General features: G+C 33.6%; 1 protein-coding gene across 2 annotated transcripts in view; it reads right to left on the reverse strand.

The window, feature by feature from the left end:
* The window catches only part of LOC132795253 (activating transcription factor 3), a 59,854-nt gene that overhangs the window by 20,754 nt on the left and 11,848 nt on the right, over positions 1 to 27,252 (reverse strand). For both annotated transcript variants that reach the window (XM_060805872.1, XM_060805875.1), the window contains one exon: positions 9,240 to 9,301. The gene's annotated coding sequence lies outside the window, so the exon portion shown is untranslated. The remainder of the gene's footprint in view (positions 1 to 9,239; positions 9,302 to 27,252) is intronic.

A 27,252-nucleotide genomic window follows, 5' to 3' on the forward strand; every position in this document is an offset into this window, starting at 1 on the left:
AATGGGCCAAATGAAATGGGGAAATGAGGAATGGAAATGGAAATGGGAAAATTGGTGGAGGGGAAGGGGGGAAACTTATGGCGAACGCGTGGCGCAACTTTTACAGTTATAAACATTTCTATGCACGTTTTGTGCGTTAAATTTAGGAACTGAACGTAGAACAACTCAACTGAAAAGCGGACGAGACGCGAAAAATTATGAAATGGCAAATTTATGGAAATATGTTAAAACGGGGAAAAAGCATTAAAAACGTAGCGTTGCCGTAATCGTTATCGACACAATCGTGTCTATCGATAAATTACACCAGTTTACGAATATCTCGAAACCGCGTCGAATGCGTCACCCCAAAAGCCAAGTGGAATGTGTCAACGCACCTATCAGATATATACTATATATATAGTATATAGTATATCAGAGGGTATGACTATCAAGCATTTAGTATCTAGATTCTAGAATATAATGTGTGTACACTGGCAGAAAGTGCGAGAGCATTTCTCTCAAGTGGCCAGCACTTTATGCTGTCTTTAATTCAATTTCGAAATTCGCAGATAAGATTGCACACAGTCTGCACAATAAAACTGTATTATGATAGATTTGCACTAGCGAAAACTTGATTAATTTGCGCGTCATTCCGTTGATTACTATTCAAATGAATGCAGAAAACAAAACGCGTAGAAATAATATTTAACTGTAAGTTAACAATTGAATAAAACTAACAAAGTGCGACTTTAATCTGATGGTTATGCTTAACTGGCAGTTAAATTGCATATTTAGTTGACCACTTCTTTTAATTTGTATTCAAAATTTCAACTATTTAACTATTTAATGTTATCATGCACATAAAAAATACAAAAACAAATGAAAAATGTATCTATGGTTTTACTAATTTAATAACTTATATAAAAGAGAATATAAAATCGTTTTACATAAATCAAAAATATAGGAAAAATTTAATTTCCTAATATGAGATAAGATTTCAGTAGTTAAATTATAAGCTTTAACTTTGAAGTTAACTTTAAGTGAAATTGTTCGATTGCCATTTCTATTAAGCAGTTGACTCTTTTTTCTCATTATTTTTAAATTAATTAACTATTAACATTAACTTTATCGTTAACATGAAGTGAAATTTGTACATGTAAATTGTTTGATTGCCATTGTAGTTAAGAATTTTGAATTTTTTAGCTAAAATATAACATAATTATTTTAATGTTGTTTGTATTTGCCGAAAATTCAAACAAATATGAAGTTATATGCATTAACTTTAACTTTAACTTTAACATTAACTTTAATTTTAACTTTAACTTTAACTTTAATCTTAACTTTAACATTAACTTTAACTTTAACTTTAACTTTAACTTTAACTTTAACTTTAACTTTAACTTTAACTTTAACTTTAACTTTAACTTTAACTTTAACTTTAACTTTAACTTTAACTTTAACTTTAACTTTAACTTTAACTTTAACTTTAACTTTAACTTTAATTTTAACTTTAACCTTTACCTTTACCTTTACCTATACAAACTTTAACTTTAACTTTAATGTTAACTATAAGTTTTAGTTTAACTTTATCTAAAACTTTAAGCTTAACTTTAACTTTATTTTGTAGCTAGAACTTTTTAACTTTAACTTTTGAGTTAACATGAAGTTTGCTTGAAAAGTGTCTTAAATTGCTTTTCGCATATTCATTTCGAAATTTACTTGAATTTGGAGTACAATTTCGCTGAGTGTAGCTGCAGTTATCTGCTGACCATTTAGCTCTGTAAGTCGCGCCCCGTGTCGTGTACTAAACATGTGTATTTTGTGTGCCTTTTAGGCTTGGACATTTACCTTCTCCCCACCTTCCGAAATACCCCCCTCATGGAACCGTCCGCTACATATGTTTAGTTGGCATTAGTCAGTAATCAGATAAGCTCTCACATACAGTTGCAGTGCGTGTGTCTCTCGCTATGTGTGTGTGTGTGTGTGTGAGTAAAGTGTTGCTAGAGTACTTATTGTTGTTGTTGTTGTTGTTGCTACTTTGCTGTGCCTTTCGCAAGGACGTTCATAATCAAAACTTTCATTACACTTTTTGTTTTATCAAATAGCTTATCAACCGTGGTTGAAATTGTTGTTGCTGCTGCTCTTGGTTGCTGCCTTGTCTTTCATGTCAAAGATGCCTTATCAGCAAAATATAGAGGGGGAAAACAAAAAAAACAACAAAATTCTTATCTATTGCAAGTTCTTGTTCGTATTTGCTTTTGCCGCTCTTCAATGCTGCTCTTTTCTGCTGCGTGGTAGAAAATCTAATTAATTTCCAAAATTAATACATGTGTGACATCAAAGCGATTTATGTTGATTAACCAAGCTGCCGTCATTGACACTATCTCGAGTTTTGCAGCGGCCTGCACTTTTTTTTGCGTTCCTTTTGGTTTTTATTTATTGCCATTTATGAGCGAGTGTTTGTGTGTGTGAGTGCTTTGGAATTTTATCAAACAAAAAAATATACAAGCGAGTTGAGTGAGTGCTTGGGAGGCCGCTTTTAAAGACATTTAGTACACTTTTCACACCTCATTTTATGTGCAGATACATTTGTATCTTTTTGCGTGGCAGCTGCGTCGCTGTCATTGCCATGCGACAGCTGTCAGTAGCAACGGCATAGATAGTGATGATGATGATGAACAAAGGAGTCGCACAGAGAACACACAACATTCGACATGATTTTTATGAAGGAATTCGCATTAAAATTGTTTATTATGTTTATTTATTGCAAACGGGCCAAAATGAAAAGAATAATACACGCTGTTGTAAGCAGCAGCAGCAGCTGTTGTGTTGTGCCTCGCCTCGCCTCGTGTATTATTCTTGGCCAGTTGGCTGCCACTTGCTGCCGGCTGCCACGTTGCCACGTTTGCCAGCTGCCAGCAAAACGAAAGAGAACAAAAAAAAAAAACTGTTCTAGGAAATCGTGTGGCAGCTTCAGCTTCAGCTTTTGCAAAACCGAAACGTGGCAAGCGACTTTTTGATTAAGTAAACACTGACTGAAATTCTCCGCTACTTTGCTTCTTCGTTTTTCTCATTTTGTTGTTTATGAAGCGCACGCGTTCTTCTTGCCACAGATATCCGCTGGCTGCCATTCTGTAGAATTTGTGTGGCATCGATTTTGTTTCACTTTAACTTGCTGCCAATTCTTTTTTTTTCAAGCGCTCGAATATGCAATATAAATGCCAGCAAGTCAGCGCTTCAAGTGTTGATAGTTACTCCATAAAATTATAATGAAAGAGAGAGAGGGAGAAAGCAACGAAAAGCGAAAGAAAGTGAAATTTGGATAGCGCAAAGTTCAAGTTGAAGATTCTCGACATTTGCCAATGCAAATTTTTGGGAAACGTTGCAAGCTAAACTCTTTATATAATATGTAATAATTTTATTATAAAATTGTTGGAATTTCGCCTGCAAATGTTTGAAAACAAATTCGTTAAATTCTTTAAATTCAATTTTATTGTTTCATAATGAATTTCCATTACTCTTAGAGTGTGAATTTTATTACTTTCTTGCTTGAATATGACATAAATAACAAGTCTATTGTATGAATACTAAAATAAGCAAACATAGTGTTAATCAATATTAAGTATACGCATGAGCATGGTTTTTTTGTATCCCTTGTAAATGTCCAATGAACTTAACCTATATATTTATTTTTACTCCAAACAGTCAGTATTTATTCCTGTAGATTTAATATTTCATAAAATACCAAATAAACATGAAAACATACTAATTGTTGAAAAAATACCAAATAAATATAATAATATGTATTTATAATAATAATTATTTATTTGTGTATTTTATAAAATACCCAAAATATATTGAAACATACCATCAGTTAAAAAATACCAAATAAATATACAAGCCTACTAATTGTTACAAAAAATACCAAATAACTATGCAAGCATACTAACATATAAATATTAAGTATACTCATGAAACAATTTACATATAAGAGAATAATGTTATGTGGCGTATGCTTAATGTTGAAAGCATGCCAATAATATTCAAGCTTATCAAATTTAAATGCAGTTTTCTAAAATTAGACTTAATAATTGGTATTTTTGTAATTATTATTATTATTTGCATATTTACTTGGTATTTTCTAACTTTTGAGATAATATGAAATCTACAGAAATAAACTACTACGACTAAAAGTCTCTCGAAGAGAACTCAACTTGATTGGAATTCAACACGTTTTGAGCACGATTATGTGCATTCATTTCACACACACACACACACACACACGCACACACACACACACAGTTGTCATTCAGTCATTCATTTCGAGCAATTACCCTTTCCAAATGCCAAATATCAGTTTCACAGTTTCGCTTCGTTGGTGGCCTTGTGTTAAGCTCATCATCATTCTAATCACTTTGCGCTAAGCTTGGGCGTGTTCTTTTCCACTCTCTCTCTCTCTCTCTTTCTTTCTCTCTCTATCTCTCTCTATCTCTCTCTATCTCTGGAGACCACACAGAGTTGAAAAACGCATGTGAAACATGCTGAAAAATGGAGCAACTAAAATTGTTGTTTGTTTTCGAAAATTTATGCGAAAAGGCGCGCCAAAAAATGGAAAAAAAATTGGGGGAGAATAAGGACTGTGAAAATATCAATTAGTGTGCTCCAAATATGTCCCGAATGTCGCATGGAAAGGCGTGTGTGTGTGTGTGTGTGTGTGCAGAGTGTGTGTAAAATGACAGCTGTGTGTTAACTGCAGTTAGGCACGCCTACACACCCAGAACAGAACAGAACAGAACTGAACTGAACTGAAAAGAACAGTGGAGCGCACACACATAACATAAAAGAGCTGAACAAATGGCAGCTGAGTTGGCGCTCGATTGCCGCGTGTCCTTGACACATATCCTCGCACATTTTGCTTGGCACGCACAACGCTGCGAATCGTTCTTGTTCTTGTTCTCCTTCTCTTTCTATTCTTGGGCAACGCCTTGTTGGGGCTTCCGCTTCAAGCTTGCCCCTAATCCATTTGAACTTTTTACGTATTTTCTTTCTTCATTTTTTCCTTTTTTTTTTGTGCTCCACCAACTCTATGACAAGGATAATAAAAGAAAATTCTTCTAGTTTATGGGCCAGCGCAACTTTTGTGGCTTCACAAGAACACCAAAGCCTGAGAGTGTGTGTGTGTGTGTGTGTGTGTGTGGGCTTGTGCCACGTAATATAATCCTAATGGAATTTACACTGGAAACTTACAACAATGTCTCAACACACAGAGCGTGCAACGTGGCCTTTTGTCATGCCAGGCGATTTGCTTGCAACATTTTCGCTTGATTTTTATTGAACTTAAGCTGCCTCAATTGCATTAAAATTAAAGCAACAACAAACAATTGAATTAACAGCAAATCAAAGGGAAATTCCATATGAAAATTCAATTTTATGTAATTTATTCCCAAAATGTACCAAAATAATATGCTGAAAAATACTAAAAATATACTGTATGCTATATTTGGTATATTAATAAAGTACTACAAAATATACTGCAAAATATTCCAGATTATTAGTTAAAGCAAATAGTTGTAATGAAGATTAAAACTATCAAATTATTGATTTGTTTAATCTAACAACACAATTAATCCCATAAACAAAAAAAAACTACAATGAAATAAAGTTAAATAGATGTGAAATAAGTTTAAAATATTGCAATTTTAAAATGAATAAAATCTTAGATTTAATTTAAAAAGAAATAATAATGAAAATATAGAAAATAAAATTGAAACTTTTCCAATTTGCATTGAATTACTGAAAAAGTTTGCTAACTAAAATACAAATTAATTTTTAAAGCTTTATTTTGATTTTGAAAAGAAACAAACAATTTTAATCAGCTTAATCGAAAATCAATCAAATTATCACAACACTTTACAATGAAAATTGAGTGCACTAAAAATGGAATAAAAAGATTTCGAATAACTTTGAAAATGGCATCAAATAGTTTTTCGCTGTTTGGCAAATTCAAAACTTCAGTTTAATTTGCGTTTTGCCATTGAAATGTTATTGAATTTGTGCCGCAATTTGAATACAAATCGCAATCGAGTTGACTCACAATTTACGTTTTTTATATATTAAAACTAAAACAAAGTGAATCATAAATGGAACGGAAATATATTATATATATGCTACGCTACAATCTTTTGCAATTTAATTGTGAGTTGCAACTATAGAAAAAAAAAAAACAAAATAGGGAATTCAAGTGGAAATTTTGCTGTGTTGCAATTCGGTTAATAAAAAAAACAAGATTCGAAATCTAAAACGAAACAAAAACTTGAGAGTAAATAGTTCTATTTATGTGTGTGTGTGTGTGTGTGTATAAATATATATGTATTTTGTTTGTGTAATTATTTTTTGTGTTGGATTTTGTGTGTGTGTTTGGCTGAAGGTCAAGTGCATTAAGGCGAAACGGAAATGAAAATGTTAAATAGATATATAAAAATAGTCGAAAAAGCGAAAATGAAAAACCGAGCGCCACAGCGACGAGCGACGAGCAATTCAATATTTTAGAGAAAGAGTGAGAGAGAGAGAGGGGGAGTGGAGAGAAGAAAGGAGGAAGAAGCGTGCGTGAGTGTAGTAAATTTTATTTTATTTGATTTGATTTTGAAAGAAGCTAAGACAAGACAAGAGAAAAGAAAAGCAGGCGCGCATATCGTTTAGCATTATCCTTGAGCCTCCTGACAGTAAGAGAGTGAGAAAGAAAGAGAGAGAGAGAGAGAGAGTGGGGGAGAGTGAGAGGCACTTAATTGTGCGTGTCAGGCAGCCACAACATGGACATGAACATGGACACGGACACGGGGATGGCGCCCACACACACACACACACACATACGACTCAAGCATTTGCTGGGTGTGTTTAACAAGCGAGCGAGAGAGAAAGACTCAGAGAGGGAGACAGCAACATTGCTTTGGGTTGTAGACGAAGCCGTCGTTAATAAAAGCGGAAATGCTGGCGCCGACATTATCATTTCCAGCTTGGTGTGTCAAAGCCCCGCTCTTCGTCTCGCAATTATGATAATTGAGCGAGTGAACGTTGAGCGAGCGACAGAGACGGAGACGGAGATGAAGACGGAGGGAGGGGAAGAGAGGGAGAAGGCCATGTTGCCAGCTGCAAAATTGTGGCAGACAGGTTAAATTGCGCGTAACTCGGCAGTCAGATTTTCAACTCTCCCTCTCTCTCTCTCTGTCTCTCTCTGTGGTTCGCTCGCTTAAAGCGTTATTCATTTTGTGCTTTTGATTGATTTGACGCCATTTTCAGCGCACAGCGTAAGGAGCACAAGGACAACCGTCGCTTTTTGGCGTCAAATTGTCTGTGCAGCCCCACACTCAACCAACACACACTCACAGAGAGAAAAAAAATAACTCGACACACCTCGTGACGCACATTTTTCCCCTCTTAAAAAAATACAAATTGATTGCGTGCTGCAAATTAGCTGGCTTTGATTGATTTCGTTTTCATTTCATTTCGGTTCAGTTCATTTCATTTTGTGTGAGACGCGTGCCACGTTCAACGTCGCGTATACGCGATATTTGCTTTTTCTTGCCGCCCAGGAAGCTGCGTTTGCCCGCCTGTTGTCGGTGGTTAACTAAATTTAGCCCCCCAAAAGCCAAAAGCCATTTGGCCACAGCGCGCGTTCGCTCGCTATGTTTACATTGAAATGGCAAAAAAAAATGGGCTAACGAAACGGGCAATGGCCCCCGACAATGTAAACACACATACAACAACAAAAATAAATTGACATGGACAACAAAATACGAGTATAAAACATAACAGCCAGCAAAATATTCAAAGTCGCATCGGCACAGACAGCACAGAAATTCAATTCACATTTTTATGATTTATTTCGCACGCAATGCGAAGAAATATGAACTTGAATTAACACCAAAATGTTTTCATCAATTTATGTATTCTTATTTTAAAGTTGAAGAAGTATTATTTCATTAGCTGCATGGCAAATCTTTATATTTTAATTTTAAAAAATTTGCACATATTAGAATCTTTAAATTTGGAATAAAAACGTAGTTCTTTACGAAATATCCTACCAATTATTATTTTATAGGTTTAAAATATAAAAAAAAATATATAGAAATGAGTTTAAACTTTCCACATTTTCAATTTCAATTTCAACAATAATTTTGTGGGATGATTGACAAATTGTATTACATAAAAAAAATAAAATAAATAAATGAATTTCAACTTTCCACATCTTAATTTTTAATTTCAACAATAATTTAATTTAATTTAATATTAATATAAATAAATAAAATATAATTTTCTATTTGAATTCTACAAAAATTAAAAAGAGGGCATTATTCTTAAAATATACCACAAAAATACTGTAATATACCACAGGCTATATTTGGTAGCGGATATAACAATACAAATAAATAAAAATTAAAATAAATTTTAAAAGAGTAAAAATAATTTAATATAATGCAACAAGTCTTTGATATTTAATATTTAAAATATTACAAAAAAAAAGTAAATAAATCCTTTCTAAATTTGAAATTTTTTAAATGTAATGCTACTAATATTTACAATAAACAAAATACTATTTCACTTTTAATGGGAATAAAAATAAAATATATAAATATAAAATAGATTTTAGTCAAAGTAAATGAAATTTAAATAAATTTGGAATATAAATAAATATATTATTTATTAAAAAAATTCTTTTGAAATAAATTAAATTCAACTACATTTGTTATGTGAATAAATATATAATTATACGAGTTTTTATTTAAAAAAAAAATAACTTTTTAATAAATGAATTTCAAATAAATTACTGCTTAGCAGAGCTTAACTAAAAAAAAATTAATTATCTTTAATTTGAAATTAGAATAAATGAAATACTTCTTTTATAGGCCTAATAGGATTTGAATACATTCGATTCCTCACTACAAATTGAATTGAAATAAATGTACAATAGCGTATAGAAGCAGTGTGTTTGCGATGGCATTAACATCGAGCTGAGACCTTAGCTAAGGCTTAGCATAAAATTCTATTCAATTAGTTTGTGATTTTTTTGTTGTTTTTTTTTTGTAAGTTGAGAGCTATTAAATTGCATGGAAAATTGTATGCAAATCTTATTAATTGCTGATCATAAAACGAATCGTCTAGAGACGTTTTATTGATAGTTGCCTAATGAGTCGCTGCCATGTCAGTCAGTCAGTCAGTCATTCAATCATTTATTGTGACTTTGTCCTTGCACTTTGACTTACCATAAAATGCAGCAATCGTTTTTTTTGTATTTTCTGCTTATTTTTGTTTTCCTTTTGGGGGGCTGTAAAAAGATGAAAAGTAAAGAAAACGTTTAGCAAAAAGCGAATAGACTTTCGAGTTTTGTGTAATTGAATGCGAAGCTGCGAAGCTTTTGGCCCATCAATAATTGCAGCTTATGGCCATCCATTATCAACTAGCTCTCGTGGCATGTATTTTGGTTATTTACTGTATGTAAGACGATTGATGATTATTGATTAAGCGACGATTCTCTCCCTCTCTCTTGCTCTGCGGCATGATTCATCGCAAAAATAAAACACACAGGCAGAAGACAAGACGTGAAAAATATACAAAATATACACATAGTCTCGACAATAACAACAAAAACAAAAAAAAAGAAAAAAACACATACACACCAAAAATAAAAAAGCAAAAGCTAAAGACAAAGACGCTAAAAACAAGCGCGCGTAGGTAGCGCCAATTTTTTAGGCAAACACAAACAGAAAACCCAAACAGACAGACGGTATAGTGAGGGGAGGAGAAATGATGAGGGAAGGTGGGTGGGGGGGACAGAGGAAGAAGAAGAGCTGTATAGTCTCCCCCTAGTCGCTGTACATTAATTTGGCTTAAATCTTAAAAGCAAATACGACAGAAGACCAAAAAACCAAAACGAAATACGTTTTGTTTATTTGGTTTTTCGTGTGTGCTTGTGTGTGTGTGTCTGTGTGTGTAATGTGTGTGTTTGTGTTTGTATGAATTTCAATTTTTGGTAACTCCGAGTGCACAAAAGTTGTTAAACTAACAAATCGAAAGAGCTACCTAATTTGCAACGATTGCTGAGGATTTGCAACGTTGCCACATTAATTCTCTGTTTGAAATGCCAAAAGGCGTAAAGAAGCATACACAACGAATCATCATAAAAAATATTGTACATATTTCAAGCGTTTTGGTTATTTTGTGCGAATTCTCACAAAATTGTGCATTGAAATGTGCAAAACTTCAATTAGCTGCAATTAACAACAATTTGCAGTGCTTATTTAGAGACCTGCTAAAAAGAGAAGCTCCTCAAAGATGCCAGAGATCCAAGAAAAAAAAATAAAAAAAAAATGGCACAGCCACGCCTACAATATGTTGGATTGTTGAAAGTTTGTTGGAAGTTTAAGGTGCCAAAAATTGAAAGTGAAATGAGGCAAAAAACGACAAATTGTTAAACCAAGAAATCATTATAGCATAGCGGTATTTTCTTAAAATATACCGAAAAAATATATTACAAAAATACTCTAAAAATATACCACGAACTAGATTTGGTATATTGTTATAATTATTAAAAATATACCATATAGTTAAGAAAAATATTTTGAATTAAGAAAATACATTAAAATTAATTTTCGTCAATACAATAACAAATTCATTGCATATATTTAAAAATTCGAAAAACAACTTGCACATTTTAATTGACAAATTGCAAATTTATGACACCATATAAAAATATACCAAATGAAAATCATGTCAAGTTTAGCGATTTGCAGTATTGAAATTATTATTTCTAAAACAAGCTGAATGCGAAATTAAATGTTAATTTGTGTAACAAAGTAAACGCTTTAAAAATTTTTGCAAATTATTTTGTTGCGATTGAAACTGGTGCAACAAAGAAAAAAAGAATGCTAGAATGCATTCAATTCAATCATGAAGTGATTGGAAAATATGTTAACAGCTAAAGTGTAAAATGTGTATTTTATTAAAGTTCAATTGGAATTGAATGAATGGTTAATCGTTAGGCAGATTAATGCTTGCAAGACTTGCAATCAGTGTTTTGTTGTTTTCTGTTCAATTGAAACCCTAATGAAATGCAAAACTGCCAACAGCATCTAATGAATTCCATGGATTTTTTTTTCTTACTTTAAGTTGTTTGCCAATAAAAAAAACAAAAACAAACACTTGTTATTGCTAATCATTTATTAGTATTTTTTTGTTCTTTTTGTTTCGTTTCAGTGTTTCGTTGTATTTTTTGTTGTTCGTGCCGCGTTTTACGAGTCTCATTAGCAGCCATAAGATTTATAATGTAAGTATGAGCATATATAGTATACAATATACATGTATATACATATGTAATTCGTCGAGCAATGTGCTCGCTTCTTTTGTTAGTTCGTTTATTTGTTTGTTAACCCATTGACATAAGATAGCAATTGGAATTGTCAGTGGTATAGAGTGTGTGTGTGTTGCCTTAGCCTTAGCCTTGGCACGTCTGCTGCCTCTACAACGACAGACAGACAGACAGACGGACAGACATCATGGGTAAACACAGTGATCTATGTTCGACAAGACAGCGCCACAATCGATAACACACACACACACACACTTTGCTAGAACATTCGCAAATCTCATTCTCTCAGTCTTTATCTCCCTTTTGACTCTTGAATGTTCTCAGTCACTCATTCAGTTGACTCATCTCTATCTTATCTCTCTTAATTCAATCTCTACAACAAAATCATTTTGAAAGCATACTTTATAATCTTAAATATATTGTATATCGATATTTGATCGCACTGATAATTGCACAAGTTCTTGTTCTCTCTCCTGGCAATTATCATTAATTTTGATTGCCTAGTTTATCTTTTTTTTTTTTGCATTTGCATAAATTTTGTTAGTTAACTTAGTCGCCATAAAAGCTACAAAGTAACTGATATTGATCTGTGAATCTGTTCTCTGCATGTTATGGCTATATTATATGTATATATGCGACTAGTTCTCGAAAATCGAGTGATCGATTGTTGTCTCGATCGATAGAACAAGCAAATCTATTGTTTTAATAGTCGAAACTTTTCGCTCTCTCTTCCTCTCTCTGTCGCTTAGTTGGTTCCTGTTCTTTTGGTGGAAGGGTGTTATTATTTAAGAAATTCTTCTCCATGGTATATTTTTTATCCCACGGTATATTTTGAATGTATCAAAGTAGCAATTATCGCCTTCGGTGTATTTTAGTAAATTTGAATGTAGTACATCAATATACAAAGTATAATATTTGGTATATTTTTAGTATTTTTGTGGTATATTCACTAGGTATATTTTAAAATGAATTTCGCAATGTCAATATACCAAATAGATAATTTGTTATATTTTTAGTATTTTTGTGGTATATTAATTTGGTATTTTTAAAATATATACCGCATCGTTTTGCTTTTATTCACAATGGACACCGGGTATCTCACTGTCGAGCATACTTTCTTACTAGTTTACTAGCTTTATTTGGTTTAGCATAACGATCGATAGTTTTGTGTTACAGATCGATGACAACTATTGTTTGTCATATGACTGATTTTTTTTTTTTGTGGTTTTTGGTTTCTTCTACTCAAATCGTCTCTCAACTTTTGCTTCCTCTTTTTTTGCGCTCTCTCCCACTCTATCGCTGCTGATCAGTTGTGGGTTGTGTGTGTGTGTGTGTGTGTGTGTGTAGATTGCTGATCAATTAGCGCATATCGCGTGGCCTTCATCTAGCCCAAGTGGCGTCTGAGTTCCAGAATGCGAGTTGCCACTTTGCATAGAGAGCAACAACAAATAACAAGAGCAACAAAAATAGATGCCAATTTGTATAATGAAGATGAAGCAACAAGCTCTCTTAACGGTCATTCTTTGCAATTAACAAACGACAGCTGCTCCACAAACAAGCAACAACAAAAAAGTGCAGACATAAAACACAATAGTAGACACACACAACAAAAAAATAGCAACAAAATAAAACTTAATTTTAGCTATGGCAATAACAACAACAACAACAATGGCAACAATTAAACGCACAACGAAGCACATTAAAAATTATTTAATTAAGTGATTTTAATTTTTCGTTCTACTATTTCGAGTCTCTCTCTATCTCTCTCTCTCTGTCTCTGTTTCATATCTCTTTCTCGCTCTGTTGATTGTCTAATTTCATTAATCGAGCGCCGGGGTGGGGAGTTCTGCCACCGCACAAAAGTGAGGGGGGAGGGCAAAGTGGAGGTCTAAGAGGTTGGACCAATCAAGCGCTTGACGTAAATTGATTGGCACTATGCCAAGGAAATGGGTCCAATGTGAATTTGTTGGATCATTAGATCGTTTGAACAACGTTTCACACAGCGCGCAACTTTTTGTCAATTAGAATAGAGAATTTGACCTTTTTGGCTTGCCGAGGAAAAACCCTGCAATGATAAGCGATAAAACGATCGTTTTATAGTATTCTATTCTTTTTTTTTCATTTCTTGCGTGGGCGTTGCACATAAATCACACTTGAAGAAGCGAACAAAAGATAGAGAGAGACACAGAGAGAGAGAGGGGGGAAACCGAAACTGAATAGAATGCCAAATGAAAATGAATGAAATGTGCCGCCGTGTCTATCTCGTAATTGAATAATAATCGTTTAATTAGAGCAGAGCGCAACAAACTGCGGGCCAAAGTCGAATTGGATCAGCTAATTAATGGCGCTACCTTTGAGCTGATTCAAAACTTGCCAAATTTGCGACAACAAAGTTTGCGAGGAAACCCAAAATAAAAATAAAACGAATAATACTGTGCGCCAACACGATCAAATGCCCTCAATTAATGTCACACTACAAAAGCAACAAACTAATCGATGCGATGTGATGCGTTTGTCTTTAGATTTAATCAATGAAGTTTACGATATGATCGAAGCAGACAAATTAATTTAAATGTATATTAAGACAGAGTTTCAAGAATCAAGAACATAAACTCAAGTTTCTAATGGCAGCAGAGTTTAATTGAAATTGAAATGAAACTTATTATTTATTTAGAGAGCTTCACATTTGTATATTTTAATTATCATATAATATTTTGAAGCATAAAATGATGAAAAACCTATCAATTCATATGACAAAAGGAATACAATTAAATATAATTTTATTAAATCAGATAGCATTTTTTGTAATTTACTAAAGTATAGAAATATACTAAATAATATACTACTTTACTATATAGTTGACAATGAAATGTTCCATTTAAATGTACATGTAAAAGGGAAAGAAAGTTTATTCAAATTTCTATACAAAATATACTAAATAATATACTAATTAACTAAAATAATAAGAATACAATAATAATGAAAATATGATATTTTGACGAAGAAGAAAAGTTCCATTTAAATATGGAAAAGATCAAGAAAATTTATTAAAATTTCATTAAAGAATATACTAATATACTAAAAAATATACTAATATAATACTTTATAGTATTACTGATTTGGTACATTGAATTGTCGTTAAAATTAGGAACGTCGATAGTCCCGCTTCAGTAAGAGTATAAAAGGTAAGCGCAACAAAAGCACGAACAAATCACCAAAATTTATAAAAAAAAAAAATACAAAGTCAATCCCGACGACAGGCTAATTGGCAGCTTCGTTTCGGATATACGTAGTATGTATGATCGTAACAACATTTGTGGGATACAACCACGCAGATCTGGCCATATAAAGCGGATTAGTGAGTTAGTCGGTTAGTCAGTCAGCGAGCCAGTCAGTTAGTCAGTCAGTTCGGTAATTTAATGACGCTTTTCGGAACATTTCCATACAAATGGGAAACGTCAAGAAAAAAAAAAGGCGAAATGCTAATGCTGAATTCGAGGCGAGAGAACTGCGCATCTGCCACTTAATTTATGGCCACATTTTGAGTGTTTTTTTTTTTTTTTGTCAGTTTCTTCTCATTGCTTTTTTCTCTTATTTTAGGCTATACATATAATTTAAAAACAATAAACATAACAAAAGGCGGGGCGTGACAACTGGCATGGAAACCGAAAGCTGAAACACTGTAAGCACTGAAACTCTAGACCCAAAAAAAAAAAAAGCCAAAAACCAAGCCCAAAACACAGAAAAAAAAGCTGGTTGGCCCTCAGTTACAACTTGGGCCAAAAGACACGAACAGCGAGCGACTCTCAGCTGGGGCATCTAATGCTTCCGGTTTAATTAGGCTTAGCCCGTTTGGGTTTAGTTCAGTTTTAGTTTAAATTTTTTTTTTTGGTATTTTGTTTTTTTATTTTTGGTCTAGGCAGTCTTGAAGGCCCTCGGTTGCCTCAGCTATGCCGATAAGATATGACTATAATAATATATGTGTGCTGTGTTGTGCTGTGTTGCGTATTGATTGCCTGACCAAAGTACAGTGCCCATTAAAAAGTCATTACACACACACAACAACAAAAAATAATAATTAAAAAAACATACGTTAAGTACATGGCATAATTGCATAGGAACAACTATAAAGCTGAAGGCTCGTCTCTTGCAACGGGAAGTTCATGCCCAAAAATATTGTCGTCTGTCTGTCTGTCTGTCCGTCCGCCTGTCTGTCTGTCTGTCTGTCTGTCTATAACCCGTTTTTGGATTTCCGCTACAACATGTCAAGCGATCGGTTAAAGGGTTTTCCAATTGAGCTGTATTTGCCCATTGATAATGAACACCAATTATCGTATGGACAGCTTTTTTTTTTGTTGTTGTTGTTGTTGTTGTTGTTGTGTTTGCATTTGGCATGCAAACGGCGCCCCAATGCCTAACAAGACACACACCTAGACTTTGCAAGAGCGAGAGAGAGAGAGAGAGAGACAGAGAAAAAAGTGAGATAGAGACAACTAAAGACGACAACGATACCATTTGACCGTGACTCAGTTGTGAGTAATTGATAAATATTTGTTGATCTGATGCATTTATTTGGTCTTTTCTTCTGCTCCGCAAAGTTTGCGTTTCCCTTCACAGAATTTTTTCTTTTTTTTTGTTCGTTTTTTTGAGTAATGCATCCGCGACATCGAAAGTTCAGTGAAACTGAGTAATCGAATTATCGAATGTGCCGCGACTCACGCTCAAACTCCAGGAATTGTGTGTGTGAAGCCCATGTCAACTAATAATTGAAGTTCACTTCCAGTAAATGTTAAGATAACATTCAAACAGATACAGCTGTTTAGTAATATCTACTATATATGTACATATGTATGTGGCTATCGATAACAAGAAAAACTAATAAAACTTGCAATAGTCTACAAAAATATCTTATTATTTTTATTGCAAACACATCTGATCAATATCTATTGCTAATATATTTTTCGATTTATTGATTTGTTGCGTAATCAATTAGGCATTGGTATCAATAAACAGCTGTTGCAAAAGTGAATGAATCATTGTTCAAAATATTATGTTGCTCTGCATTGGATTGCATTGTATTACATTGCTATCGATAAATGCATATCGATAACTCGGAACAGCTTCATTGCTAATATTCTTTGCAATCTATCGTATTGTTCAAATTTATGCATTAATAATTGTTTCTTATTTATCGATTTGTTATATAACCGATAATACACATTTATCGATAACTCATTTTACTCGTGTTTTATATTTGTCGATATTTTATGCAATCGATAACACATATTAATCGATAACTCTTTCTTTCATCATTATTACTAAGCATTACATTAAAATTCAACTACTCATTGATTAACTGGTGTTATCGATAACATTTTGGCTCACACTCAGCAGCTGCAATTATAAAATTTGCTGCTATCGACAATCAATTCAAACATTTGATCACTCGATGACCTTTTGGTGATTTTGTAAATGAATTTCGCCTAGTTTTCTCAGTTCTTTCTCTCTCTGTCTGTCCCTCCCTCTCACTCACTCACTCTTGTGGTATTAACTCATTTTGTCAGTTTGTTGTTTGGTGATATATGTGCGCCATTAATTTTGGGCACAACAATTTAAATCACAATTTATCTTCGCACTTTATTCCACCTGCCAACAGAGGAGATGAGAGGCGCGAAAGCGCAAAAAGCGAAGAAGAATAATAATAAAATGCCAGGCAAAATATGTAAATGTATAACAATAAATTTGGTTAAGTGCGTGTTTTACATTTTCCAAAAATCAAACGAAGAAAATAGAAAAAAGCAAAAAGCAAGAGAAAGAGAGAGATCAAGATGTATTATTGCTTGAAGATCTTGGCACACTTTGTGCATAAATTTTGGACTTGTCGGATTAGCTATAGCTGAAGATATAGATATGAGTGGGTGGCTAATGGAGGCGTCTAACTATCAATTTGCAAGGCTAACACAAAAAGTTTTTTTTTTTGTTCAGCTTGGGTGGCTGCTTTTTGCTATGCCAATCGCATTGTTCTATGTCGGCATTTGGGGCTTTGTTGGCCAGCAACAACAACAACGATAAATCGCTACAACAAATCAGCTCGTCATTATTACAGTAATTGATTGATTGATTAACTCGCACCGCTGTAATTGAAAATTGACCGCCGGGCATGTGCCCGATCAATTTGTGGGAGTGGCATCGCAATTGCAAATACAAAAAAACAAAAAAACAACAACAAACGATTGCTCTTGTCGATGATGTCTCGCTCTCAATGTCGTCGTCGTCGCTTTTCAGTTGCAAATGAATGCTGACAATTGCAAACATCAACAACAACAACAACTACAAGCGATCCATTTGTAATACTATACTCTCAAACAAATGCAAATAATCAAATAGAAATAGCGAAAAAAAAAAAAAAAAAACGTAAGCCGGCAAACAAAAGAAAATGCAAAGCAAACATTTGACAAATAACAGAAATGTATAGAGCGGGGGAATTTGGGTAGAACAAGTGAAATAAAACAATGTATTGTCGTGGCATACAAAATTAATATGCATATAATAAAAATGTGGTAAAACGCAAATGAAAAAGCACTTGACAATGCGAACAATGGCAAAGCAATCATAAAAAACACAACACCAACAATATAATATAATATTGTAGAAACAACAGTCTAAGAAGAGAGTTGGCGAATGGAAACATAAGTAGAACAGAACTCTGCAAAAAAAACACATGAGCTGCATAACAATTTTAACTGAAAGAGAGAGAGGGAAGTGCGAAGAGAGAGAGAGAGAGAGAGAGAGAGAGAGAGAGCGATATGTATCTCGCAAATCGCTCAACAAATGAATACCAAACAGCAGCAGCACTCCACAAGCTAATCAAAACTTGAAGATTTATTGCTTTAATTATGCCAACAGCCAAAAATTTCGGAATGTTTCTTCTATTGGGGAAGCGTGAAGAAGGGGAAGGGGACGGGGAAGGGAAGGGGTAGGGTAGCGTAGTTGTAGGGTTGTTGAGAGATTTTTGTGTGGGTGACAAATGTGACTTGGAAGGCTGTTGTAAAGTTGTAAAATTTTGTAAGGTTGTATGAATATGTGTATAAGGGAGGTTCAGGGTTGTTTTGGGGTAGTCTAGAAGTTTGTAGGGTTGCCTATAGTTGTGTAGTGAGTAGGGTCGTGTAGAGTAGTTAAGAAGTGTGTAGGGTTGTCGATATTTTCTGTAGTTGCTTAGTCAGTCTAGGGTTATCTATGCTTTTGTATTAAGTAAAGTTGCGTGGGACAGTCTAGGGTTGTGCACCATTGTGTAGAGTAGTCTAGTTTTCATTACTTATAAGAAAATACTATATGGTGTTGTAGAACAAGAAATGTTGTAGAAGCATGTGCTTGGCAGAGTGCGTGGTTCTATTATTTATAAAGAATTTTATGGGGCTGTTGAATGTACAATACTTTATAGTTTTATGCAAAGAACGTGTTGCAAACTAATAGGAAATAAACTGTAGGGCATAGAGTATATAGTGAAGGTATTGAAACGAAGCTAAAGCTAAGGTAGTATAGGATATGAAAGCTTAGGATAGAGTCTAGCATAAAGATGATTATTATAAAAGATGTTATTATTATTTTATTTTTCTTTTCTTTATTTCACTATATATCGATTTGCACAATCGCTTACTAGTTATTTTATTTACAATACTGGATTTACTTTCTCAAAAAGTGACTCGTAAGAAAAGGAGTTATGACATCTAAGACCCTCAGCTGCAGTCGTTTAATTAAGATTAGATAATTTGTATACATTTGGAGTTGTAAATTCTATAAAATTTATTTTAGTCTTCATTTTCTATTTATATATTATGGAATTGATTTAATGTTGTACGAAATCGGTTTATATGAAGTCTTTATAGAACACTATAGATTGCTAACTACCTTAAGCTGTGTTCATACATATGCAAATATAATATACGAGATTTGGTCGATTGCTTATCAAATGAAGATCAATACGATATTAAATCTTTTTTGGCGACACCAACCAACAAAAAAATGTGAAGAACACCTCGTTATATAGTAAAACGATGGTTCAGTTGGATTCGATTCGATTCGCTTCGGGTTGCTTTGAAGCCAAAACATTTGGTATGCATATGACAAACGGTTCATAATTATGATACCAAAATTCGTGTATGTGTGTGTGCTTTATGATATTTTAATTTATTTCGAGTTTGTATTTTTAATAAATTGCTTATTGTTTTAAATGAGTTTCGTTTGTTAATTAGCATGAAAAAAATATGGTGGAAAAAAAAACTAAAATAAATAAATTGAAATACGGAAAGACAAACGAATTCGAATAGAATAAAAGAAAGGAACAACAACAATAGATAGAAGAGAAACTAGTTTCAAACTAATGAATGGTCGACTGGCACGTCAGTGTGCGTGAATGGGAAGTTGCACACACACACCTAACACACACACACACACAGACAAACAGATGAGTGTAGAATATGGCAAATGAAATGCCAATGAACCAAAGAGGCCAAAACGCTCAGCGTCAATTTTTTTTTCGTTTCGTTTCGTTTTTATTTGTTTTGAATAATTTATGAATGTTTGCCAAATGGCCAGCAAAAGAGAAGAGAGCGAAACAACAAAAAAAAAAAATGGCCAACTCGCTTTTTGGAGCTAAAGAAATGACTTGAAACCTTATGGTCAATCAATGGGCCATTTGAAAGTCAAACACACAAATTCTGCAAATGGGCAAAGTCGCCAAAAAGCAGCCGCAAAGTAAGCAATACTTCAGTGTGCAAAAAAAAAATATATATATATATTCTATATAGTGCCACCCACCCAGCAAATAGATATCTTAACCACCTAGAGGAAAAATAGGAAGAAAAAAAATTGTAAGAAAGAAATCTACAGCTCGACTGTGACATACCCAATTGCAAAACTATGTGATATTATTCCAAAATCTACAAAATTAATATACTGCAAAAATAGTAAAAATATATGAAAATACTAAAGTTATCTTTATCACTATACTATTACATTTAAAATATACCATAGAGTACAGAATAAAACAGCTAAGACCAAACTTACAATACTGAAAAAATACTCAAATATAGAAAAAATTGTATTTGGTATTATTCCAAAATATACAAAATTAATATACTGCAAAATAGTAAAAAAAAATATATAAATATACTAAAGTTATCTTTATCACTATACTATTACATTTAAAATATACCATAGAGTACAGAATATACTCAAATATAGAAAAAAAACTGTATTTGGTATATCAATATACTTGTCATCGTTTTTATTCCCATTCAAAATTATTTGTTATACAAACATAATATTCTGAAAATATACTCAAATATACCGAAGGCTACATTTGGTATATTATTGATATATACTTTTATTTTCACCTTATTTTCCATTCAAATTATTTCTTATACAAACTTGGAATACAGAAAAAATACTAAAATATACCGCAGGCTACATTTCGTATATTATTGATATATACCTTTTTTATACAAACTTCGAATACTGAAAAAACTACTAAAATATACCAAAGGCTACATTTGGTATATATTACATTTAAAATATACCATAGAGTACAGAATATACCCGAAGGGTGATCGAGTACAGAAATCCACAATATGTTTGCTGGTCAGGCGACAAATGGAAAAAGTTGTATCGCATTTTTACAAGTAAGATATTAACTCCCACATTCATACAAACACTTACTCACACACACACCCACAGTGTCACAACAAGAACGTAAAAAGTAACAAAAGTGTAACGAAGTTATAAATCCAAAAGTTTGACGCCCACGTCAAGGCCACAGCTAATTTGCATATCTCAAACAAACTCACGATACTCACACACACTCGAATGTTCAGCTATGTATTCATTTACAACACTCACTCACATTCAAACACTTCTTCTTCTGACTAGCAGTTTTTTTTTTGTTTGGGTTTTCGGTTTTTTGGCTACTTTTTAGGCCCTGTTTTTCGTTTGTTTCTTGTTTGTGTTTTCCGCCACCCAAAAATGTGTCATGTTTATGCCTCGACAGTGTGAATAGTGTGAATACACTCGTATGAGTCTACACACACAACGATCGATAGCTCAAGACTTGCCAACTAATCCCAAACAAAAGCAACTCATTTCAAATATTAGTTACAAACTAAAATTACAGTATAATATCATCATTAGGTGGCATGCAAAAGTTTGTTTCGAAATCATTTTAAAAGACTGCCGATAGGTTTACTATAAATATATAACTTAACATTATTCTTAGAACTTTAATTTGTATAATTAGCAGAATAACACTAATGATTTTGTTTCCGAAGCGATTTGCAAGTGAGACCTTCAGAAATATTAAAGTTGGAATTCTAAGTAACTCTAATTTAACAAGTTTTAATATTTTTCTTTAATTTGTAAATTACCTTTAACTGATTTGTTTATAATGAATTACATACATTGTATTTTAAGTTATGATAAAAATTAAATTTATAGTATTTATTAAATATTATTTGAGTTGTATTACATTCCCAATTGTTTTTATTTTTAAATGGTTTTTCTTTAGATTTTCCAAATTTTCGAATTTGTATACTTTGAATTCAAGTTTTAATAAATTTGCAATTGTCAAAAAATTAAAAACTGGTTAATTGAAAAGTGTTAATAATGATAAGCATATAATTTTGCCAAAGTTTTCATTATCTTCTATTAATTTCTCTCAAAATAGAATTTAGTACTCAATTTTGAATTCATTTACTAGTTTTTAAGAAAACTTTTTGCAATTTGAAGTAAGAGCAACCTTTTTTTTAGTTTTCTTTCTACCCATTGTCTAAATAAGTAATTCAATTAATATTAGGGTATTATTATTTGTCTTTTTTACTTTTTGAGTAATTCAATTAGTTTATGATTTTCATTTAAATTTATATTTACTAAATCACATTCTATTGCAGCACTTTTATTAAGTTAGTTTTATTTGGTATTCATTGAACTTTATATTTGCATTCTATTGTAGTTTTTTTTTTATTAGCTTAACTTTTTCTTAAAAAAGGAAAAAACCTATTTGAATGTTTGGCATCAAAAGTGGAGCATTTCAATTTGCCGTAGTCGCATTTTTCGCACTTTGCTTTATTCAGGTGTAAATTGTTGCTGTGTTCAAAGTGAGCTCTCTATGTAAATGTATCTGCTGTCTACACACGACGAGTGCGAGCTAGATACATGTTGTATCTATATACATATATGTGTGTGTATGTGTGTGTTTGTGTGTGTGTATTGTGGATGGCACATGTGCGTGTGGTAACTAAATACAATGCAAATTTTATTCCTGCTACGCTTTGTTGTTGTAATTGAGTCCGAAAAACAAAAAAAAACAAAAACTGACAACAAAAAAGTCATTGAAATACATTATCACAAAACAGTGAGAGAGACAGCAAGAGAGAGAGAGAGAGAGAGAGACACGCACATGCAAATAATACACCCCCGTGACGCTGCTGCAGCGGCATAATTAATTAGTTGCCAGCGGCGAGTGACCGCTAGAGGGGAAGGAGGGGAGTAGGAGTGCTGCCGAGGGGAGATGGGGGAGGTTAGGAAACGGAGCCGAGTCGTTTGTGCTAATGAGCCCATATTGTGCGAAAAAAAAACAGACACTGAAACTGAAAGCAAACAAAAAGCGACGGCGGCGGCAAAAAAGCTGTTAACAACACTGGTCAGCAAGGGGGCGGAGGAGGGGTAGGGGGTTCTATATAGGGGGTTGCTGCGAAGGAAGCGACGACGTTGGGTGTTTGGCGAACGTTGAACGCTATTAAAATGGATTCCCGCCGGACTTCCTGGGCATATTATATTACCAGCTGTTGGCTCTGATGGACATGACCCAAAAAAAAACACACACACACACACACACACACAGCAAACAGTGGAGGGAAAGGAACGGAAAGGAATGGAAAGGAAAAAAAGAAGGTGACCCATAAAAGGCGACAACAAATGTGCAGCGAAAGTGATGAGAGAAGAGGAGACAGCGAGAGACACACACAAAGTTCCTCTTTAATTTTCGTGTGTGTGTGTGGAAGCCAAACCTTGCAAGAGCCGCGCCCTAACGCACAGTGGGGACAGTGCATTAATATGATTAGCAGCAAAGCCCGATGAGGAGTACGACACAGAGAGAGAGAGAGAGAGACAGAGAGTGTGAACAGAAAGAGAGAGAGCTAATGCCATTTCCTGAAGAACACGGGAAGGTCGTTGGACAATGTCCCGATCGCCTGTCAGTCAGCCATATGGCACCACTAAACTAACTACACACATTTCAACTACATAAATTTTTGTATCTACCACGTTTTGTGGTTGCAGCCCACGTGCAGCTAGGGAGAGAAAAAAAAATGTTACAAGAGTTAAGCAAGTGGCATGTGAATTTCATGTTGTCACGTTGGCGTTTCAATCGCCAGCTCGCTCTGTGCTCTGTGCTGTGCTGCGGAAGTTGCAGCTGGCGTCGCTGCCACCGCCACCGCCGACGTCGACGCCGACGCAGTGGCCACAAAACGCCAACGTGCAACTCGAAATGTAAAAAAAATACAATCATAAAAAAAAGCAGTCAAGTTCCGAGGAAAGCTTCAAAACCAAGAGAAACACTTCGTCTGATTTGAATAATGATAGGAAAAAGCAATTATGCAAATGTGGTCACCCTTAAGCAGCGCACCAAACTCATTTGCGCGCCTTATCTGGTCACTCTAATCGGCGCTGCTTTTCCCACTAATTAACGCTTTAAGTAATAGCATTTAAATGCAGACAGTTGTGCAAAATGCAAATCGCAATCTGCGCGCAATTATTGTGTACTTGTGTGTGTGTGTGTTTGGCATGGTCACTCTAATGGGGTTGTTTCATGAGTCAGTTTAACTTTAGTAGAGTTTTGAGCCGAGCTGGTCGCTCTAAATTGCATTCTTAGCTATTTTTAATGGTCAAATTATGGTCACTCTGACTTTAGGTTATACTAACTAACTATTAAGACATTTAGTGCAAAGCTGGTCACTCTGAATTTTACATGACTTCCAAATTAAAATTTTACTAAATTTGCATCCACAGATATTTTTATTTTTAAAATCATGTTTACCTTCATTCTGGGCACAGATGAGTGATAAATTATTGATACATGGTCACTCTAAATATTATTTTTGAACAACTATGTGATACATTTTTGACACATGGTCACTCTAAATAGTAGTTAATTTCATATTAATAATAGTTGATTTGACATAAAACTAAAAGTACATTTATATAACATAAACATGGTCACTCTAATGTGAATTTACAGATATTTAATAGCAAAAAGGCACAATCATATTCAAAATGGTCACTCTAATACGTCAGCATATGAGTAACTCATTTATTTAGACTTCGTCACTCGAGATACTGCCAAAAGTGAAAAATTTAATTACACAGTGCATTCGAATGGCTTTTAATTGCAGCTAATAGTCAGCTGTTGATTGAAATTGCAGCCTTCTCAGCGCTGGACACAAAATGTATTAAACATAGCTATTATGTACGCTGGTCACTCTAATTACGCTAATGACATGGAAATTTGCTGCTCTTTAATTACGCTGTCTCAACTATTAGTTATGATGATTGTGAGAGACTCTCAAAACGTCGGATGATGGTCACTCTAAACGTTTGATCACTGAGATTCCAGAGTTGCTGCTTATTAAAGATCATTAAGATGCGACAACAACTACACACAACATATAATACAACTAGTAGAAGCGACCACCTGTTATGCAGGTTATAGCCAAAGTGTATTCAATGCAGATACAGATAAAGTATCTTTTGAGAAAACCTGAACAATGAGTCGGATTATTTATATTTATAGTATATACGTATATATATATATACATCTATTTATATATGAGCATAAACATATACAACATTCAATTTCCCTATGCAAATGAACAACAACAAATTTGTTGTTATTTTGTTTTTGTATTGTATTTTTTCAGTTTTTTTTTTCGGCTGGCATTTGCTGCTGCCGTTGCTCTTAGACCTTGAACAAGGTGAAGTTGTTGCTGCCGCTGTCGTTGTTGTTTTTTTTTTTGAAGTTCAAAGTTAATTTGCGCCAAAGCAAAGCAAACCAAACGAAACGAAACGAAAACGACGACGAAAAAGGCGCAAGAGAAAAACGAGACGTCGCCGCATAAACAATGCAAAGATAAAGATACAAAATCCAATTGCTGAAAAATTCACACCTCTGGCAAACAACAAAACAACAACAACGAGAAGAACAACAATAACGAGACTCATGACTGGCAACGTGGCGTATGCTTAATGAAAAACATTGCTGCCTTTTTTTTTGCCCCTCTGCATTATTTTCAAAGTGATACAGAGATGGACGGTGGGGCGGGGGGCGATCAATCATTGAGCATCACATGGGCGCAGCAGCAACAGCAACAGCGAACGATTGAAAAACAACAAAAATACAAGCACAGTCAGAGGTCTGCGTATTTCAAAATCGGCTGCAAGTTTTCACACCTCAGCGAGATAAGGCTGCATAAGGAAGGGGTGGAAGGAAGGGCGGAGGGAGTTGAGGTAGCAAACACTTCCGCACCATGGGATACAAGACACGAGGCAAAACGCACCACAGGCGCCGCAGATACTTTTCAAACTAAAAGATACGATATTTTTTTAGTACGCTGCATTTTGGCGAAATAAATGCAATTTAGTGTTGCACTGTTGTTGTTGCACCCCTTTGTTGCATGTTGTGCACCGGCAACGCCCAGCAATTTGCCTCCCTTGCCCAGCAGAGCAAAACCCTTTTGGCACGCGTCTAATAAAAAAAAGTAATGAAGTTCAAACGACGCCACTCGGCGCATTCAAAATGAAAATGAAAATGAAAAGTTTTTGCATCAAATCGCATGTAATTATTTTAAATACCCTCGAAAGCGTGTGCATATGTAAAAGAGGGTAAACTGTATTTTTAGAGTGCATGCGATGACAGAAAAGAATTTCAGACTTGAGCAAACTGATTGAGTGAAATGAGAGTTCTCATATTTTTGTGCCTTTTTCCTTTCCTTGAAAAGTGATCGTACTATAGTTGAGTTTTCTTTTTTTTTTTAGAAAAACAATACATAAAATATACAAAATTAAAATACCAATTAAATACTGAAATATAGCGAAGGCTATATTTGGTATATTGATATAGTACTACATTGTAAATATACCAGTGAGGAATTATACTTAAAATATACCAGATTAATATACCAAAAATACTGAAAAATACCGAAGGTATATTGGTATATTGATATTGTACTACTTAAAATATATAGCCAAAAATACTAAAAATACCAAAATATGCAATTATTATATTACAATATTCTAAATATACCAGTCAGATATTATACTTCAAATATACCTGATTAATATACCAGAAATACTGAAAATGCCGAGGGTTTATTGATATGGTACTACATTGTAAATATACCAGTGCGGAATTATACTTAAAATATATAAACAAAAATACCAAAAATACTAAAATATGAAAATATTATATTACTATATTCCATTATTATACTTAAAATATACCAGATTGATATACCAAAAAATACCGAAGGTTTATTGGTATATTGATATAGTACTTCACTCTAAATATACCATAAGGGCAAAATATACCAGCAACAAAGATTTTAGACTAATTTTAATAACTTCAGTTAGTTTTTTTTCATAAGAAAGTAAAAGTTTCTTCTTAAAATCTAGTTTTATGCATAATTCTAATTACTACAAAATTCCCACCAATTCATATTTATTTTCTGGTGCTGTTTTAGAAGTCATAAAATCACGTTTCACTTTGCCAAAGTTTCGGTTGAAATTCTTGAAATTAACTCAAGCGAAATGTACATTTGAATCCATTAATTTCCACACACATTTCACTTTAAATATTTTCTGTAGAA

This window comes from Drosophila nasuta, chromosome X, assembly GCF_023558535.2.
Source record: "Drosophila nasuta strain 15112-1781.00 chromosome X, ASM2355853v1, whole genome shotgun sequence".
In the NCBI taxonomy this organism is placed as follows: Eukaryota; Metazoa; Arthropoda; class Insecta; order Diptera; family Drosophilidae; genus Drosophila; species Drosophila nasuta.